Here is a 14,267-nt window from a genome sequence, read left to right as displayed (position 1 = left end):
ACTCAGCCTTCCAGCCAGGTCACTATGGTCATGCCCTTCTGGGGTAGAAAAGTCCCACTGGACGACTGTCCTAGGAAGTCTTCTGCCCCACTGACCAGACTGGGCCACTTCCCTCAGTGGCTGGTAGGGGAACCCAGGCCTTCCCCTCCACTCTGGGGTCCAGCCCAGGGACCCTACAACCGGTAGCTGAGGTCTGCACAATCCCAAACCTTGCTACTGTTTCCCTGGGCTGCTCCTACTTCACCTCTGCCAGGCTCTTTCTCCACCCTCGTCTGGGTACGCCCTTCCCTCAGGGCTGGGACTCCAGAGCTGCTGGTCTCCCCATGGTTTCCTCCTTTCCTTCGCCAAGGCTGGAGAGTGACGGCAGAGCTCCACACTGCAGCCTCTGTCTGCTGCAACCTGCCTGGCTTTAGCATACCCCACCCGTTCCTTCTCAGCTGGGCTCTACTCCCAGTCAGGGGTTGCTTATCCAGCCCAGTTCCCCTCAGGTGTAGCCTATCAAGTTAATTGGCCCCCTTTTCAGCCTCATTAACCCTTTCAAGGCTGGTCAGGGTTGAGCACCCCGTCACACACCGCTCCAAGTCACAATCCCTCCCTGCTTCTTCCTTATGCTGTTGTGGGATGGTACGTACCTCCAATAAGGCTTTATGGAAATATGCATATGAATGTATATATATAACATAACTAGAATGTGTTTTATACTACATATGCCATGTAACATATCTCTGTAAAGGTTATGATCTACTGAATCTATTAATCCTATTTATATGCATGTATCATTGTTGTATTCAAAGTTATGAATATTGGCTGCATACTTGTTTGATTCTAAGTAGGCTGTAGTGAAGCAGTTGGTCAGCTTCCTGAGAAAAGACTATTCTCAGTAAGTGCCCAATCAGAAAACACTTAAGCCAACAATGAACTTGGAGACACCAATACACATCTGGGCTTTCCCAGGAATGTGGCCGGGCTGGTAAGGAACTCAGTCGTGCATGGACATGTGACTTGCCCAGGTGACTCCAAAACTCCATCTTGGAGCTGGACTTTACATAGGAGAGGGGAGGGGGTCTCCACCCACAAGAGAAAGTCTATTTAAGCCCGTGGGAGAGCCCTCCATTTTGTCTTCAGCTGGCTAAAGAGAGAGCCTCTCCACCCCCAAGGATACCTGAAAGAAACTGGAACAAAGAACAGTGACTGCAAGGGGTGTGAGTGATTGCTGGACCCAGACTAAAAGGAGGTTAGTCTGTAAAAGGGAGCATTCTGGAACTGGTGAGATTATCTGTATTCAGTTTGATTAGACATAGATTTGCATGTTTTATTTTATTTTGCTTGGTGACTTACTTTTTCTGTTACTACTTGGAACCACTTAAATCCTACTTTCTGTATTTAATAAAATCACTTTTTACTTATTAATTAACTCAGAGTATCTGTTAATACCTGGCCGGGGGGCGGGGGAACAGCTGTGCATATCTCGCTATCAGTGTTATAGAGGGCGAATAAACTTATACAGGGTAAAACGGATTTATTTGGGTTAGACCCCACTGGGAGTTGGGCATCAGAGTGTTAAAGACAAGAACATTTCTGTTAGCTGCTTTCAGGTAAGCCTACGGCTGTTAGGGGACATGATTCAGACCAGGTCTGGGTTTGCAGCAGGCTAGCAAGTCTGGCTCAAACCAGGCAGGGCACTGAAATCCTAAGCTGACGGGGCAGGAAGGCAGGGGCAGAAGTAGTCTTGGCACATCAGGTGGCAGCTTCCAAGGGGGGTTCTGTGATCCAACCCATCACAGGCAAAGCTATGTCTCTTGGGGTGTGGATGTAGCTGTACTGATGTAAGTTTCTTGTGTAGATCAGGCCTCGGTGTAGGATAAGACACAACAGATGGATAGAGAGAGATGGGGGAGTACAGGGTAACAATGAGACACCACTAGTTAGCATGACAGGCAGTGGTCTCAGCCTAACTGTTGTCAAGTGTTTAATAGACATAATGGAAAAGGAGAATTTTAAGAAGGGCTGTGGAGTAGGACAAGAAGTTAATTTTGCACATGTTTAGAGGGAGAACCTCCCAAGCTTAAGGGCACTATGGGAGAAAGCACAAAGGGGCTTGTTTAAAAACTTAACAAGTGGGCAATTGTGACAGTCTGTACCCTTAAGTTTTACCAGCCTATTGTAAACTTTGTACAAAGTATGCCTTCTGAGGTATCATTTGAAAGCTCATAATTTGCTGAACATTATTGTCCTGGTAAATATGTATGGCAACATTGTATGTAAAGTTATAAAGATTCTACTGTATGACTTTACTGAGACATGCTCCAAGTTTAGAAAAGCAGGCACAAACCAGTTCCTCAGAGACAAAAGGCAAATTGATGCCTCAGCCAGGTATCAGCATAATCAAATGGACTATCGCCTGGGTAAGTGTCCATTTTGTGGCAGGAAGAAGGGTGTGAGCAAGAAATGTACATCTCGGCAGTGGAACAGCTGGAGATTCCCATGCAAACAGGCTGGCTGCCACCAGAACCCCAACTGGAGATGATTCTCAGAGGAGGAAGAGGCATAAAAATGAGGAACAGAGGCCCCAAATCGCCTCCCTTTCTCTCTACCCATGACACCCATGACTAATGAACAAGAAAAAGAACGGAACATTGGATTGGGGGAGGGGTCCAACAATGCAAAAGAACATGTGGTGAGAGACTTTTGTTTTGAATTCACTTTGCTTGTTAAGTTAGGTATTTGTTCGTGTTTTATCTTTTATTTATTTGTAACCAATTCTAATTTTTTATGTCTCATTACTTGTAATCACTTAAAATATTTCTTTCTGTAGTTATTAACATTATTTTATCTAAACATGTGTGTGTTTGAAGTGTGTGGGAAGCTCCATTTGAGATACCAAGGTATGTGCATATTGTTTTCTATTAATGAAATGATGGACTTTCTATGAGCTTGTTCAGGAAGATACTGGGCAGTACAAGCAGCACATTTCTGAGGACAAATTTAGGACTGGGAATTTTCGGGTGTCACTCTGAAATATAATTCAGGAGTGGCTGGTTAAAAGCACTCCTATAACTCAGCTAGAATAATTTACATGCTAGAGACTGGGTGTGAGAAGGCCAGGAGTGGTTGTTCTCACAGCAAAGCAGTATAAATGGCACCCCAGGTTGTAGAATTGAGGGGACATTGCTGTCCATCAGTCCAGATTGTACCCTGGGGAATGTCACAGTGATGAATATCATAGGATGAATGAAGGTAGGAGTTGACATTTGTGATGAATGAGAAATGATAGATAGGGTGAGGATAGGCCTTGAAAGTGAAGACAAGTAGCTTATGTTTGATAGGCAAGGAGGAGCTCGTTGAGGGGGACGGGGCACTTCCTTAAGAGTCTTCTACAGACAATCCCAAAGAAAACTATAGCAGCCTTAACCTGCATGCACTAGATTCACACTAAAAATACATATGCTGTTAAAGATGACTGCAAAGGAGGTGGGAGGGGACCATGTTTTTTTTTTTTTTTTTTTTTTTTTTTTTTAACGCAGTTGGGGGGTGAGGGGGCTGCTTTTTTCTTGTTACTTTAGGAATATCAAATCATGACTTGCACATGCCCTTGCAGGGCCATAAGAACTGGGGTGTCAGCTCTTGCAGCCACTAATCGATTTACGTGGGTGTTGAATCAAGATCTTTCCTTCCAGCTGTGTCAGGTTGAGTTAAACAGTCTGAATAACAATCATTCCCCAACTTCGTTAACCAGGTTTCATTTGTATGGCAGCCGATACCTATCTAGGCACTTAGGCGGCCCTTATCACCGTAGTATCCGAGTGTAGAGCCCTGCAAGTCTGCCGATATCTGAATACCGTGTTTGCAGATTGTGGATTGGATGGGAATACAAATTTTGTATCCATGCAGGGCTCTACCTGAGCACTTCACCGTCATCAATAGATTTTATCCTCACAACACCCCTGTGAGGTAGGAAAGTATTATCCTCATTGCACAGATGGGGGAACTGAGAATGGAGAGGCTAAGGGGGGATATTTGCAAAGGCCTGAATCAGTTATGTATCCAACTCCCAGTGACTTTCAATGGGCATTCGGTGCCTAACTGTCCTCTGTGTCTTTGGAAATCTCTCCCAAGTAAGCACAAAGAAAGTATGTGGCTGACCCAAACACACATCTCCTAAGTCGCAGTCCTGTGCCGAGTCCACTAGACAACACTTCCTCCCATTTTTTGATTTCAGGATTTTGATAATCTTGTCACTTTCCCAGTTGTCCAAGTCTTCCGGGCCGGGAGAGATTTAAGGTCCCCATCCTCCAAGGGATCACTACATGGACAGAGCAGTGTGATTGCATGGAGACCCAGTAGAGTCATGGGAGTTCTGCACTGCGGTCCACCTGAGCAGAGGTTATTGCAAGATGAGGCCCCAGGCATTGTAAATGCCAGAAGGGAATTCACTAAAAGAAATAGTTTAATGAGGTTATTAATAAATAACTACTTGGTTCAATTCTATTACACGCTCCTGGTATCCTCCTTCTTGGGGAAGAAGACAACCTGGGGAACTATAGACCAGTCAGCCTAATTTCAATACCTGGAAAGATACTCGAACCATCAATATTAAATGGTCAATTTGTAAGCACCTAAATAATCAGGGGGTGGGGGGAGGGATAGCTCAAGAGGTTTGAGCATTGGCCTGCTAAACCCAGGGTTGTGAGTTCAATCCTTGAGGGGGCCACTTAAGAATCTGGGGCAAAATGAGTATTTGGTCCTGCTAGTGAAGGCAGGGGGCTGGACTCAATGACCTTTCAAGGTCCCTTCCAGTTCTAGGAGATGGGATATCTCCATTAATTTATTTTTAATTTTTTTTTTAATCATAGGGTTCTAAGGAATAGCCAGCATGGATTTTTCAAGAACAAACCATGCCAACCAACCTAATTTCCTTCTTTGACAGGGTTACAAGCCTAGCAGATAGGAAGGAAGCAGTAGATGTGATATATGGTTATTTTAGTAAGGCTTCTGAGACAGTCCCATGTGACATTCTCATAAGCAAACTAGGGAAATGTGGTGTAGATGAAATAATATAACATGGGTGCACAGCTGATTGAAAGACTGAACTCAGAGAGTAGTTCTTAAGGGTTCACTGTGAAACCAGAGCATAGCTAGTGGGATCCCACAGGGGTCACTCCTGGGTCCAGTATTAGTCAATATTTTCATTACTGACTTGGATAATGGAGTGGAAAGCATGCTTATAAAATCTGAGAATGACACCAAGCTGAGAGGGACAGAAGCACTTTGGAGGACAGGATTAGAATTCAAAATGACCCTGACAAATTAAAGAATTAGTCTGACCAGTCAGACCAATCAGCTTAATTTTGTTACCGGGAAAGATAATGGAGCAAATAATCAAAATATCAATTTGTAAGCACCTAGAAGATAGGTGATAAATAACAGTCAACATGGATTAGTCAAAGAACAAATCATGTTAAACCAACTTAATATCCTTCTTTGACAGGATAACAAGCCTTGTAATATAACTCGACTTTAGCCTAAGGCTTTTGATACCATCTCACATGACCTGCTCATAAACAAACTAGGGAACTATCGCTTAGATGAACCTACTATAAGGTGGGTGCATAACTGGTTGGAAAAGCATACTGAAAGAGCCATTATCAACGCTTCACAGTCAAGCTGGAAGGGGATATTAAGTGGGGTCCCACAGGAATCTGTCCAGGGTCCAGGTCTACTCAATATCTTCATAAATGATTTGTATAATGGCATGGAGAATACACTTATAAATCTGCGGATGATACCAAGCTGGGAGGAGTTGCAAGCACTTTAGAAGACAGGATTAGAATTCAAAATGATCTTGACAAACTGGTAAAATGGTCTGAAATAAATGCAATGAAATTCAGTAAGGACAAATGCAAAGTACTGCACTTACGAAGGAATAATCAGTTGCACAAATACATAGTGGGAAATAACCGCCTAGGCAGGAGTACTGCAGAAATGGATCTGGCTGTTAGCATGAATCACAAACTAGACATGAGTCACACGGCCCTTCCTGTTTTAATTTCAAACTTACTTCTCCGGGGAAGCTCAGCTCAGACGCAGCATCTAGTTTGTCAATGAAATTCCTGGGCTTTATCCCCATTTATGCTATGACCCCTTCACACTGCTCTGGCAGTATATTGGGGACTTTAAGTGGGAGTAAATTACACCTGCACCCACTTCAAAGCATTGTACCACCACCAAAATGGTGTAAAGGGGGTTTAGTGTAAAGGAAAATTAAACCTCTTTTGGTTTTTTTGTCCTGTTTTGTATGTCATTTGGTCATTAAGACAAAGAGATCGAGGTGGCCAAGATCAGTGTCAGAATGCAATGTATACTTAAAGACACATTTCAGAGTGGTAGCCGTGTTAGTCTGTATCAGCAAAAACAACGAGGAGTCCTTGTGGCACCTTAGAGACTAAATTTATTTGGGCATAAGCTTTTGTGGTCTAAAACCCACTTCATCAGATGCATGGAGTGGAAAATACATTAGGCAAATATATATACACAGTACATGAAAAGATGGGAGTTGCCTTACCAAGTGGGGGGTCAGTGCTAACGAGACAATTCAATTAAAGTGATATGCCAACATTTTTATGGCTGACTTAGAACAACGCTTCCTCAGCTCTCGTCCCCTAACGCCCCTACTCTACTTGCACTACATTGATGACATCTTCATCATCTGGACCCATGGAAAAGAAGCCCTTGAGGAATTCCACCAGGATTTCAACAATTTCCACCACACCATCAACCTCAGCCTGGACCAGTCCACACAAGAGATCCACTTCCTGGACACTACAGTGCAAATAAGCGATGGTCACATAAACACCACCCAATACCGGAAACCTACTGACCGCTATACTTACCTACATGCCTCCAGCTTTCATCCAGACCACATTACACGATCCGTTGTCTACAGTCAAGCTCTAAGATACAACTGCATTTGCGCCAATCCCTCAGACAGAGACAAACACCTACAGAAACTCTATCAAGCATTCTTACAACTACAACACCTACCTGCTGAAGTGAAGAAACAGATTGACAGAGCCAGAAGGGTACCCAGAAGTCACCTACTACAGGACAGGCCCAACAAAGAAAGTAACAGAACGTCACTAGCCGTCACCTTCAGCCCCCAACTAAAACCTCTCCAGCGCATCAACAAGGATCTGCAACCTATCCTGAAGGATGATCCCTCACTCTCACAGACCTTGGGAGACAGTCCAGTCCTCGCTTACAGACAGCCCCCCAACCTGAAGCAAATACTCACCAGCAACTACACACCACACAACAAAAAACACGATCCCAGGAACATATCACTGCAACAAACCCTGTTGCCAACTTTGTCCGCATATCTATTCAAGGGACACCATCATAGGACCTAACCACATCAGCCACACCATCAGGGGCTCGTTCACCTGCACATCTACCAATGTGATATATGCCATCATGTGCCAGCAATGCCCCTCTGCCATGTACATTGGCCAAACCGCAGAGTCTCTACACAAAAGAATAAATGGACACAAATCAGATGTCAAGAATTATAACATTCAAAAACCAGTAGGAGAGCACGTCAATCTCCCTGGACACTCAATAACAGACTTAAAAGTGGCAATTCTTCAACAAAAAAACTTAAAAAACAGATTCCAATGAAAAACTGCAGAACTGGAATTAATTTGCAAACTGGACACTATCAAATTAGGCCTGAATAAAGACTGGGAGTGGATGGGTCACTACAAAAACCAATTTTCCCCTACTGTTACTCACACCTTCTTGTCAACTGTTTGAAAAGGGCCACCCTGATTACATTGTCCTCGTTACCACTATAAAAGTGATTTTTCCTCCCTTGGTATCCTAACTGTTGAGAATATCCACTTCCACTTTAATTGAATTGTCTTGTTAACACTGACCCCCCCACTTGGTCAGGCAGCTCCCATCTTTTCATGTACTGTGTATATATACCTGCCTACTGTATTTTCCACTCCATGCATCTGATGAAGTGGGTTTTAGCCCATGAAAGCTTATGCCCAAATAAATTTTTTAGTCTCTAAGGTGCCACAAGTACTCCTCGTTGTTTTTTTTAAAGACCCATGTATACTTAAAGACACAGCAGCTCATTTTTCCAAAGGCAAGAAATATGTTTCAAATGCGAGGAGTTCAGTTTGTTACACGTATTTAATTGCTGATAGGAAGATGGAACAAGCAAGCTGGATTTCTAGTAACACCATGAAAGCACCAAAGAAATATTCACATTTCCACAGGTAAGTGAGGCACTCGGAGCCCTTTATCCGATAGATTCCTCATGGGAAGTTAGGGTGCACTGAAATACTTCTTCAAAAGCATCCAGAAAAGGCTCAGTGATTTCATCAACTGTGACATGTCTCTGGAGTTCTTCGCTCAGGGGGGTGACACCCATCCCTTCAAGTCCACAAGGAACAATGTGATCAAACCACGTAAGATCTGTGCAGCAGTTCAGCGCCAGCCCATGAGAGGTTATATGCCTTCCACAATGGACACCTGAAAAGCAAAACATACATGTCACCTCGTTCAATGCTATGTACCACACACCACCCCTCCCCCAAAGTCATCTTAAATGTCAGATCCCAAGGCCAGAAGGGACCATCGTGATCATCTAGCCTGATCTGTATAACACAAGCTACAGAACTTCCCCCAAATAACCCCTAGATCAGATCTTTCAGAAAAACATCCAATCCTGATTTAAAAATTACCAGTGATGGGCAATCCACTACAGCCCTTGGCAAGTTGTTCCAATGGTTAAATATCCCCTTCACACTAAGACTCCAATCCACCTTACCACATAAGTTGCCCAGCTGATGAGGCACCAATGCTGTAGTGCTTATCAGCAGCGAGGGCGCTGAGACCATAGCTTATCACGTTCACCAATACGGTCTCAATGTTTCCTTGTACTCCCCCACCATCTGTTATCTCATCTTACACTTCAACTGTAAGTTCTTTGGGGGCAGAGACCTGCCTGTCTGCCCTGTATTTGTGACTGGGGTTCCCAGGCTCTATTAGAATGCAAATCTAGCCCAGGGCACTGGATTCATTGTTATTGCAGAGACATGCAGGCATGGTGTGCAGTCCCTCATGAGGAAGTGAAATTCTTGTATATATCTGCTTGTTAACCGGGCAAATCCTGCCTATTAGCAGGATTGGCTCTGGTAGCGAATGAGGACAAAGGACAGCATGATGTGCATGTTCACAGTCATACGTAGTAGATCCCTGATTTTCCTGCTTTGCACTGCACAACAGGAGAGCTGGGATTCTACACTACTGTACTGTGACCATTGTTTTTAGAGAATCATAGAGCTTTTCAGTAGCAGAAAATTTCCAGGAATTATTAAGGGCCACGTCCTGAAAGATTTACACATGTGCACAATTTTAGTCAGAGGAGTAATCCAATGAGATTACACACGTGAGTAATGGTACACACGTGCAGAAATCTTTCCAGGACTGAGGCATAAAAATGTAGTTCCAGTGATTTACAAGTAACCCCTAAGATTATTAGAATTGAGATTAGCGTGCGGGGGGGATCTCTATTATTTCAGTATGTGGACTGCCTTTAGCCACACTCCATGTATAATCAGGTCACACTCTACCTGCTATTTTCCATGGATCTTTCACACAGCAGCACATGAAAGGAGAAGCAGTTTAATAAAGGCTACGCTACGGCCTTGTCTCTGCTAGAAAAGGATCTGCCAGTGTAACTATACCAGCAAACCATCTTAGTGGAGGTGCCGTTTGTACCAGGAAGAGTGCATTTGCTGGTATAATTTATATCAGTTCCCTAAATGAAATAAACGATATCAGCAAAAACATGGTTTTGCTTGTATAACTGCATCTACACTTGTGCTTTTGCCAACACCATCAGGTCAGTTATGGGGTGTGATTTTTTCCACGCTTGATAACATAGCTACACTGGCAAAAATTTTAAGGGTAGACCAGGTCTACGCTAGGAGCTACGCTGTCAAAAACCTCTAGTGTGGACATATTTATATTGGTATAGAAGTGCTTATTGGATTTCCCTGACCGGGATGAACGATACCAGTATAAACACCGTTATAACTGTGTCCATACTACCGCTTTACTGGCATATCTACGTTAGTAAAAATCACACCCCAAACCAACACAACAATGCCAATTAGACTCATTAGAGCAGACCAGGCGAAGCAGAAAAGCATGGCCTTGATCCTGCACTGAAAACCCCATGGGTGGATCCCTACATCCGTGCTGAGCCCCACTGGAGTCTGTGCGGTTCATTGCAGCATCAGGACTTGTGATCATAAAACCACAAACACTGGTGGGGCACTTGGGCAGGTGCAAACCCTGAAACTACTCTTAACTCACTCAAGGCCGCTCAGCCCCATCTCCTGCCAACTTCCCAGGAGCTCCCCAAGTCTCCACTTGTCCCCTGATCCTCTACCTCTCTGCTGCCCCCCATGACCTCCTGCCTTCTCCTCAGGGACCCCCTGAACCCCTGCATCCCCCGACTGCTACCCCCATTTCCCCTGCACCCCTCTTCCTGTCTCCTCCCCAGGGACCCTGAGCCCCCAACATACCCCAACCCCCACCTCTCTCCTGCCCCCCATTTTACCCCCACTCCTCTTCCTGTCTCCTCCCCAGGGACCCTGAGCCAACTACATCACCCAACCCCCACCTCTCTCCTGCCCCCCCATTTCCCCTGCACCCCTCTTCTTGTCTCCTCCCCAGGGACCCTGAGCCCCCAACATACCCCAACCCCCACCTCTCTCCTGCCCCCCATTTTACCCCCACTCCTCTTCCTGCCTCTGAGCCCCCCACATACCCCAACCCCCACCTCTCTCCTGCCCCCCATTTTACCCCCACTCCTCTTCCTGCCTCCTCCCCAGGGACCTGGAGCCAACTACATCACCCAACCCCCACCTCTCTCCTGCCCCCCATTTCCCCTGCACCCCTCTTCTTGCCTCCTCCCCAGGGACCCCGCTCCCCTCACTCCCTTCCTGCCCCGGGACCCCCCGAACCCTCCACTAACCCCACCCCTCTCCTGCCCCCCACCCCTCTTCTTGCCTCCTCCCCAGGGACCCTGAGCCCCCCACATATCCCAACCCCCACCTCTCTCCTGCCCCCCATTTTACCCCCACTCCTCTTCCTGTCTCCTCCCCAGGGACCCTGAGCCAACTACATCACCCAACCCCCACCTCTCTCCTGCCCCCCATTTCCCCTGCACCCCTCTTCTTGCCTCCTCCCCAGGGACCCCGCTCCCCTCACTCCCTTCCTGCCCCGGGACCCCCCGAACCCCGCGCTTCTCCCAGCCCCCCGCCTGCCCCCGGATCCCGGCCCGGCGCAGAGCTGGCGGCCCCGCAGCCACACGCCGGTGGAGGGCGGCGGCAGGGCGCGCGGGGCGGGCAGGCCCAGGCGGCGGCAGAGGCCGAGGCGCCGCGGGTCCGGCACCGGGTAACAGCAGCTGGCCCGGGCCGCGGAAGGTGAGCAGCGCCCAGCGCCCGCAGCCGCCGCTCCTCGCCCGCCGGGTCGGGGCCGCCCCGCAGCCCGCGCGTGTACACGGGCCCCGCCGGCTCGGAGAGCAGCAGCCAGCCCGCCGCGCCCGGCCCCACGCAGCGCTCCTGCGCCGCCAGCGACTCCGCGTAGGGCAGCCGGCCGGGCCCGCATCGCCCCGCCGCTGCCGGCCAGAATGCCTTGCCTGGCTGCCTGGGGGAGCGCGGGGCGGGGGGCGACTCGAGGCGGGGCTGGGAGTGGGGTAGGGCTCAGAGGCGGGGGAAGGTAGGGTGAGGTAGGGGTCAGAGATGGGGTAGTGCTCAGAAGTGGGGTAGTGGAAGGCAGTGTGGGGTAGGGCTCAGAGGCGGGGAAAGGCAGGGTGAGGTAGGGGTCAGAGGTAGGGTAGGGAAAGGCAGGGTGGAGTAGAGGTCAGAGATGGCACTGGGGTGGAGGCGGGGGGAAGGCAGGGTGGGGTAGGGCTCAGAGGTGGGGTAGGGGAGGCAGTGTGGGGTAGGGCTCAGAGGCGGGGGAAGGTAGGGTGAGGTAGGGGTCAGAGGTAGGGTAGGGGAAGGTAGGGTGGGGTAGGGGTCAGAGATGGCACTGGGGTGGAGGCGGGGGGAAGGCAGGGTGAGGTAGGGGTCAGAGGTGGGGTAGGGGAGGCAGGGTGGGGTAGGGCTCAGAGGCGGGGAAAGGCAGCGTGAGGTAGGGGTCAGAGGTAGGGTAGGGGAAGGTAGGGTGGAGTAGAGGTCAGAGATGGCACTGGGGTGGAGGTGGGGGGAAGGCAGGGTGAGGTAGGGGTCAGAGGTGGGGTAGGGGAGGCAGGGTGGGGTAGTGGAAGGCAGGGTGAGGTAGGGGTCAGAGGTGGGGAAAGGCAGGGTGGGGTAGGAGGCAGAGATGGCACTGGGGTGGAGGCGGGGGGAAGGCAGGGTGAGATAGGGCTCAGAGGTGGGGTAGTGCTCAGAGGTGGGGTAGTGGAAGGCAGGGTGGGGTAGGGCTCAGAGGTGGGGTAGGGGAGGCAGTGTGGGGTAGGGCTCAGAGGCGGGGGAAGGTAGGGTGAGGTAGGGGTCAGAGGTAGGGTAGGGGAAGGTAGGGTGGGGTAGGGGTCAGAGATGGCACTGGGGTGGAGGCGGGGGGAAGGCAGGGTGAGGTAGGGGTCAGAGGTGGGGTAGGGGAGGCAGGGTGGGGTAGGGCTCAGAGGCGGGGGAAGGTAGGGTGAGGTAGTGGTCAGAGATGGGGTAGGGGAAGGTAGGGTGGGGTAGGGGTCAGAGATGGCACTGGGGTGGAGGCGGGGGAAGGCAGGGTGGGATGGGGTCAGAGGTGGGGTAGTGGAAGGCAGGGTGGGGTAGGGTCAGGTGGATCTGGGGGTGGGGTCAGAGGCAGGGGAAGGTAGGGTGGGGTAGTGTTCAGAGATGGCGCTGAGGTGGAGTCGGGGGTGGGGTAGGGGGCAGGGGGTGGAGCTGAGGTTAGGCTGGGATGGGCTGTGAGTTGGGTCAGGTGGGTGAGGGGTTGGGGTGGGGTGTGGGATGCGGTAGGGGACAGAGGAAGGGTAGGGTGAGAGTAGAGGTTAGGTGAAGCTGGGGATAGGGTGGGATGGGGAATCAACGTTGGGGTTGTGTGATGAAGTGGGGGACTTGTCTTGTTTTTTTCTTGTTTTTCCAATGGTTTGCATGCAGAGGGGGCGGGACTCAGTTTCCCTGGGTGTTACTGGTTTAACGAGGTGATGGGAGAGGGAGTTTGTTGTTACAGAGGACCAGCTAGGGAACTTGGGACACCAGCCAATGGCCTGGAGAATGGATACCCCAGCGACTGGCGACCTGGTGACCCAGAGGCCCAGCTCAGGAGTCACAGCCAGTTCTGGCCCGTGGGAGGACAATGGGCTGTAAAGAGAGGACCCCCGGTGACCTAACAAGCCGGTTCCAGCCAGAGGTTGCCAGAGGATGGAAGAGAGGAGAAGAGGCCCAGGCGACCCTGTTTACCTGGAGAGAAGACAATGGACAGAGGCGGGGCTTGAGGGTGGTGATATCAGATGCCCATCTGGGAAGCAGGAGGGCTCTGGGCTGGAGAGGGAGAGCAGGCAGAGCCCACCTGGATGCAGGGGAGACTTGGATGTGCTGTGCTGAGGGAAGCCAGGCTCGAGGGCCCTAAGCGTTTCCTGTGCTATGTTCAGACGCTCAATAAACCTTCCTGTTTTACACTGGCTGAGTGTCACTCCAGTCTAGAGAACAGGGTTACATTATTCCCTTTGGGGAGTGGAGGCCCTGGGGTTCCATAGCGAGTGGACTCCCTGAGGGGGCTCACGGCAAGAAACAGGTGTGCTAAGGCTCCGAGAGGTGCGGCTCCAGGAGGTGGAGGGGCTTAACCCCCGAGAGAGAGTGGACCCCCGACAAGGGTTGGCACACTGAAGGGGGTTCCTCCCAGGGACCGCACAGGGCCAAGAGTGGGCACGATCTGTGAGTCCGTGACAGGTTGATTTCACATAGAATAGGGATCTGATGCATAAGGAGGGCAGGGGTGGGAGTCTGGGGGGGGAGCAGGAGGTGGGGGGAGCAGGAGGTGGGGTGGGGTGAAGTTAGGTAAAATGTAGTGGGGTATTCTGTGCTCTTAGCCCCATGCCTATATGCCAAGTGTGTGACCCATCAACAGATGAAGCTTTGCTTTCCCCACCATTGCATCACCTCTCTTATTATTTAATTTAAGTGGAATTGATGCTTTCCAGTGGTTTACATGTAATGTCCTTTTAACTGACTCTGGTG

The 14,267-nt window shown here is 49.4% G+C and overlaps 1 long non-coding RNA gene across 1 annotated transcript; it reads left to right on the top strand.

The window, feature by feature from the left end:
- The first annotated feature begins 11,341 nt into the window (after positions 1–11,341).
- On the top strand, positions 11,342–13,711 carry LOC135979898 (uncharacterized). Its single transcript, XR_010597147.1, has 2 exons — positions 11,342–11,504; positions 13,261–13,711. It is a non-coding gene; the product is annotated as an uncharacterized LOC135979898 (long non-coding RNA).
- Positions 13,712–14,267: the final 556 nt, after the last annotated feature.

The sequence above is a fragment of the Chrysemys picta genome, unplaced genomic scaffold (genome assembly GCF_011386835.1).
Source record: "Chrysemys picta bellii isolate R12L10 unplaced genomic scaffold, ASM1138683v2 scaf1367, whole genome shotgun sequence".
Taxonomy (NCBI): domain Eukaryota; kingdom Metazoa; phylum Chordata; order Testudines; family Emydidae; genus Chrysemys; species Chrysemys picta.
This window is presented reverse-complemented; position numbering and strand designations above follow the sequence as displayed.